The sequence below is a fragment of the Anomaloglossus baeobatrachus genome, chromosome 3 (assembly GCF_048569485.1).
Source record: "Anomaloglossus baeobatrachus isolate aAnoBae1 chromosome 3, aAnoBae1.hap1, whole genome shotgun sequence".
In the NCBI taxonomy this organism is placed as follows: domain Eukaryota; kingdom Metazoa; phylum Chordata; class Amphibia; order Anura; family Aromobatidae; genus Anomaloglossus; species Anomaloglossus baeobatrachus.
The window spans coordinates 123,019,980-123,026,803 of NC_134355.1; positions in this window are offsets into that span (position 1 = coordinate 123,019,980).

Here is a 6,824-nt window from a genome sequence, read left to right on the forward strand (position 1 = left end):
TGGAACCAGGACCTGACCTAGGAGATGAGCTGACATTCCCAACTCCAAAGAGTCCCTCTGCGACTCCCCAAAACAACTGCAGATTTTGTGGGCCAGTTAGTCACTGGGATGCCTTGTTTACAAACAAGGGATTGCATTAGTAATATCCGTCCTGTATTGTTGATATTGTTTTTGAACTTAGAAGGGTTTAAATGGGTAGGAGCCGAAGACATTTGATTACACCATGGACGGTCACATGGCCTATAGTTCTTCACCCTGTAGTCTGGAGTAACTGAAGAGGAGGAAAGGGTACTTTCACACTTGCGTTATTTTCCTTCCGTTACAATCCGCCCTTTTGGGAAACAGCGGAATCCGTTAACGGATTCCGCTGTTTCCCATAGACTTGTATGGTTGACGGATTGTACCAAAAGGAGCTGCGTTGCTTCCGCTGGGCGACGCTCCGTTGCTTCCGCCCAGCGGGAGGAACGCAGCATGTAACGTTATTTTGAGCAGCGGAATCCTCTGGATTTCACTGCGCATGCTCTTTTTTTTTTTTTTTTTTTTTTTTTTTTTAAATCAAACTTTATTTTGGCTCGCGGTGGCCGAACGTTCAGCTGAGCGCCCGGCCGTCGGCAAGCGACAGCGCTCAGCTGAATGACCGGCCACCAGCATGCCCGGCCGCCGGCAAGTCACAGCGCTCAGCTGAGCGCCCGCCCGCCGGCATGCCCGGGCGCCGGCAAGTGACAGCGATCAGCTGATCACCCGGCGGCCGGCTGCAGGGAGCGATCAGCTGATCACCCGGCGGCCGGGAGCGATCAGCTGATCACCCGGCAGCCGGCTGCAGGGAGCGATCAGCTGATCACCCGGCGGCCGGCTGCAGGGAGCGATCAGCTGATCACCCGGCGGCCGGCTGCAGGGAGCGATCAGCTGATCACCCGGCGGCCGGCTGCAGGGAGCGATCAGCTGATCACCCGGCGGCCGGCTGCAGGGAGCGATCAGCTGATCACCCGGCGGCCGGCTGCAGGGAGCGATCAGCTGATCACCCGGCGGCCGGGAGCGATCAGCTGATCACCCGGCGGCCGGGAGCGATCAGCTGATCACCCGGCGGCCGGGAGCGATCAGCTGATCACCCGGCAGCCGGCAGCCGGGAGCGATCAGCTGATCACCCGGCAGCCGGGAGCGATCAGCTGATCACCCGGCGGGCGGGAGCGATCAGCTGATCACCCGGCGGCCGTCTACTGGGAGCAATCAGCTGATCACCCAGCGGCCGGCTGCAGGGAACGATCAGCTGATCGTTCACTATAGTCTGCCGCTGGTAAAACCGGGAAAAAAAAAAAAAAAAATCAAAACGAATTGCGTTGTTTTGCAGCATCCGTTGCATCCGTTGTGTCACTATATGCAACACATCCGTTGCATCCGTTACACAACGCAATGCAACGGATACCGTTCAACGCAAGTGTGAAAGTAGCCAAAGAGGCTGGGGTGTCTTCTAGGATGAGACTAGTATGTCATGAATGAGCACTAGAAGTAGGTCCTCCTTTCTAGCTTCTACAATGTCCTATTCACTCTTTCCGTTCATGTAGCATAGAGTGCGTGCGATTGTGTGTGTGAATGTGTGGCATAGAGTGTGTGCGTTTGTATGTCTGAATGTGGGGCATAGAGTGTGTGTTTGTGTGCACAGCTTGAAGTGAGTGTGTGTGTGCAGCACATGTGTGGTATGGAGCATCTGTGATTGTGCGCACAGCATGAATAGAGAGTGTGTGTGTGTATGTGTGTGTATGTGTAGCATGGAGTGTGTGTGGCATGAAGTGTGTGTACTATGTAGTGTGTGTGTGTTGAATGTAGTGCATGTGTGTGTGTGTGTGGCATGTAGTGTGTGTGTAACATGGAGAGTGTGTGTAGCATGGAGTGTGTGTGTGTGTGTGTAGCGTGGAGTGTGTGTGTAGCATGAAGTGTGTGTGTGTAGCATGGAGTGTGTGTAGTATGGAGTGTGTGTAGCATGGAATGTTTGTGTGTAGCATGGAGTGTGTGTGTGTGTGTGTGTGTGTAGCATGGAGTGTGTGTGTATGAGTAGCATGGAGTGTGTGTGTGTGGCATAGAGTGTGTGTAGCATCGAGTGTGTGTAGCGTGGAGTGTGTGTTTATCATAGTGTATGCGTGTAAGTGTAGCACAGCTGAAGCATTAGCTGTAGCTGTTTGGGGGTCTGTAGAACAGGAACACCACTCCAGTTGGCTCCATTTTACTTTTCATGAATGGTGTGAAAATGTAAATGTTTCTCACTCTTCATAGATATTACACCCAGTTTGACCTGGAGACACCCTATTTTTTGTCATTACACCAGCAGTTGCACTGAGCATTTCTTATCTCCTGGTGTAAACATGTCAGCAATCGTTGAACAAGCCAAACCCCCATTTGTTGCTTGGTTGGATGGTTTATACCAGCATAAAAGTCATTAAAGGTTGCACATCATTTGTGTAAACAGGGAATGTGCTGCTGATAACATGTATAATGTATGGGGACAGAACAATCTTAAAGGGAACCTGTCACCACTTTTTTGGACTATAAGCTGTGGCCACCACCATCGGGCTCTTATATACAGCATTCTAACATGCTGTATGTAAGAGCCCAGGCTGCTGTGACAACATAAAAAAAACTTTGTAATATTTACCTAACGGTCGCTCTGCTGTGGAATAGGGCCTAATGGGTGTCTCCGTTGTCTGGTGCGGGCGCCTCCTCTTTCGGCCATCTTCGTCCTCTCTCTGAAGCCTGTGTGCATGACGCGGCTACGTCATACACACTCGCAGGTCATGCGCAGGTGCACTACAATACTTTGATCTGCTCAGGGCAGATCAAAGTACACCTGCTCAGAACCAGAATGCCGGCGAGTGTGGATGACTCCGTTGGCTGGGTCCTTCCCGGAGGGATATCTGGCTATTTTCTGTGCCGAGACTCCTAACAGAGGCTCCACAGACCTTTTTTGATTTGCATACTTCCCAGGGGGCAATGCACCTAGGATTTCACTGTGTTGAGCGCCTTTGCTGGCTGCCGGCAGTGTTTTCTCTCGCTGGTCTCCCGAGATTAGTGTTTGTGTTGTCTTCCTGGTTTACTAGGCATTGCTCCCTCCTAGCCAGAATCCTAGTCCACACTGATGAGGGGCAATACCCCGAAACAGCTGTCTGTGGATGGATACCTGGCCTTGGTATTTCCCTTGTCATATCTTTAAATTCGTCAAAGAGTTGGATATTGACTAAATGGGCAACTAAATATGGTGGTTATGGTGGTCTCCTAAAAAGAGCCACTCCTTGGCTGGGTCCTTCCGTAGGGATATCTGGCTATTTTCTGTGTCAAGACTCCTAACAGAGGCTCCACAGATCTTTTTTGATTGGCAATGATGGATAGCACACTGGCAAAGCAGGGAAGCCACAGAACCATGATGGCAGATGTAAGAAAATGGCAAGTCTGAAGGAGTACATAGGTGTAGGTAATGTGAACATACTCCAATAAAAGTTCAAAGATGTTCACAGCAGTAAATTGATTAAACAGTAGCAGATGCAAGTAATGAAAACAGACTCGAATAACAGTTCAAGAGGCTTATGGCAACAAATGAGTTAACCAGCTGGTATGTTGTAGAGCTCATAGAAGTCTGAAAAGATAACAAGAAACACTTGGTTATAATAAGAGTTCAAAATCACATCTGTAGGACACAGTTCTGAATTAAGACACTGTGCCCCAAAGGGCCTTGAAAGGACAAGAGAGATGATATCATAAGGGTATGCCGGGTCACTTGTAAAACCTGACGTGGAGCAGAGCAAAGGACAGCGGCCATAGGGGAAGGAGGTAGAGCCCTGCCCAGTCGGGACAGGCGCATAAACTGTACCTACTGTAGATAAATTGATGCTTTGATACTATTTTGAAAGCAAAGTGTGGTAACACCTAATAATATTCTGATTTAGTTTTCTCTTTTGTTAAGTTACATTGTATTTGCTAATTGATAAAAAATAAACTGTTATCACCTCTATTTTTTAAAGCATTCTTACTTTCCAGCATTTTTTCCACGTCTGCCTATAACTTTTGCAAAAAAAGACAGTTTGCACTCTGAAATGCTAATGTATGAAAACTATGAATGTGTGAATATAAACCTGCATTACTGCTAAGGGAAATCTAAGAAAAATGAGATATTTAGCATACAGAAATGCCCATTTTGCAAGGAGAGAAAAATATATCACAACTTATAAAGATGAATTTACAACTAGTTTCATACAGTTATAATATAGAATTTAAAGTGATTTTCCAGTTTCAGAAACCCACTGCCCCATGCCCCATCTGTGGACAGTGGTTTTATGAAGTTGGAAAATCCCTTGAAGACCTCTTGACTGTATAATTATAATATACTAGCTGTAGTACCCGGTGTTGCCCGGGATAGTAACTGTCTCTTTTTATCTCTCCCAGTCTCTGTCTGTATCCCTCTCTGTCTGTCTCTCTCTCTCTCTATGTCTCTCTATCTCTTTGTCTGTCTGTCTCTTTCCCTGTCTGTCTCTTTCCCTGCCTGTCTCTTTCCCTGCCTGTCTCTTTCCCTGCCTGTCTCTCTATCTGTCTGTCTCTTTCTCTCTATCTCTTTCCTTGTCTGTATTTTTCCCTGTCTTTCCCTGTCTGTCTCTTTTTCTGTGTCTGTCTCTTTGTCTGTGTCTGTCTGTTTCTTCGTCAGTCTCTATGTCTGTCTGTCTCTGCCTGTCTCTGTCTGTCTGTCTCTTTCCCTGTCTGTCTCTTTTTCTGTCTGTCTGTATCTTTCCCTGTCTGTCTGTATCTTTCCTAAAATAGATATTTATTAGTATTCAATATTAAAATCATTAACTATAAAAAGCTGTTGTTGGTACCGGCACTGAGGTTCTGGGTCCCTAAAGAGGTAGGCCCTGCATCCTTTTGGGGATGCAAAACCTTGTAGCACCCTGATGGTTTCAGGGGCACTACATAAAGACAGACAGGGAAAGATACAGACAGTTATAAACCAAATTCAATGAAGACAGGAGTATTAGAGCAAAAAAGCAAAAGAAAGAACTCCAAAAATAGATATTTATTAGTATTCAATATTAAAATCATTAACTATAAAAAGCTATATTGCTTCTCAATGTCTACTCAGTATAGACCGGTCACGTGAAGTGGGTGTTGAGAGTGGTAGAGATGATTTGTGAGATGAGTGATGGCAGGTGCCTCCTGCAGGTAGACGGCACCGTGGGATCTACTATACCTGCAGCACAACCAGTCACCGCATGGAAGACGACCTGCCCTCTATCATAGGCCATTGATGTCGCTTTATGGTTGCAAGTGTATCAGACTGTCCAAGGTATGTGACTTCACTTTGTCCGGCCTTTAATAGCTGTCCTCTCTGAGAATGTGCGTTGTTTTTGGACATTACATTGTATTTGATTTTGGAAATTATATTTTTGTCTAGAGGAAATATTTTGGATTGGATATGAAACCCTTTGAACTTCCCCTGATGAACCCCTAAGCAAACATATAGGGGGAAACGCATCGGGATATGTCACTGGATGGTCCCAGCAGATAAGTCATCCCTGCTGGGATTTGTTATTATCTCTTTCTAGACTTAGTGTGATTACATATATAAATTACCCCTTTTTTATGACTGTGCGGGCTTAATTGTCTGTGCAGCTGGATTACGGCTGTCATATTTATGGCAACCTTAGTAAAGTAATATCTGTTGACCTGTGACAACTGGCATTATTTATCTTTTTTTTGGTGGTGGGTGCTTCCTTTGGCAACTAGCGGGTTGCAGGGAGAGAATAGGGAGGGACGACGAAGAGCAGGGGGCACCCAATACTTTATGTTGCACCTCCGCTGGTAGGTAGTGTCACGTCCCCATCGGAGTCCGCTCCTGCAACTTCTGCTCCGATCGCCAGATGACGCCATGTTCCCACCATGGATAGTGCTGGTGATGGGAGAGGAGTCGGTGCCCGTGGTTCTGCGGAGCACAGTGTCACGCCCCCACCGGAGTCCGCTCCTGCGACTTCTGCTCCGATCGCCAGACGACACCATGTTCCCACCATGGATAGTGGTGGTGATGGGAGAGGAGTCGGTGCCCGTGGCTCTGCGGAGCACAGGCTCCGCTCATCCACTAGGCTGGGTTTCCCTGGAACCTGCAGTACCACTGGCTGACTGTAGGTGGCGTGTGTCTCCCGGCTGAAGTGGCCAACATTCACCTGCAGCCTATGGGAAGACACCACACCCTTCTTATTCCCCCTCCTGTCACATGACCACTGCCAGTGATAGTTCTGTTCTCCTGGCTCATGTGCTGTTTGTATTGTGATTCCTGTGCGCTGACCTTGCTTGTGTTTGACTACCCTCCTGCCTGTCGTTTTTGTACCTTGCTGCCAGTTCCGGATTTGACCCCTGCTTTGTCTCCTTACTACGCCCTTGCCTGCCGATTCTGTTCCGGTTTTGCATCTCCTGGATTTTGACCCTGCCTGACGACCACGGACTACAGTCTACCACAGGTAGCGATCTCTGAGGCTCTGTGTAATTACAAATCCCTGTACAGGGGTTAAAGGGTTGCAGAGTTCTTGGGGTCCTGCTTTGTGAGTGGCTTTTCACTAGATTCCCCTTACAGCCAGTCTGAGTCTGTGGCTCCTATCAGGCATTACAGGTAGGCAATAGGGAGGGATAGAACCCCCCCCCCTATAATCATAGGACGACTACCTTGTAAAACTACAACTAAGAGATTACCATCACTCATCTCACAAATCGTCTCTACCACTCTCCACACCCACCTCACGTGACCGGTCTATACTGAGTAGACATTGAGTAGCAATATAGCTTTTTATAGTTAATGA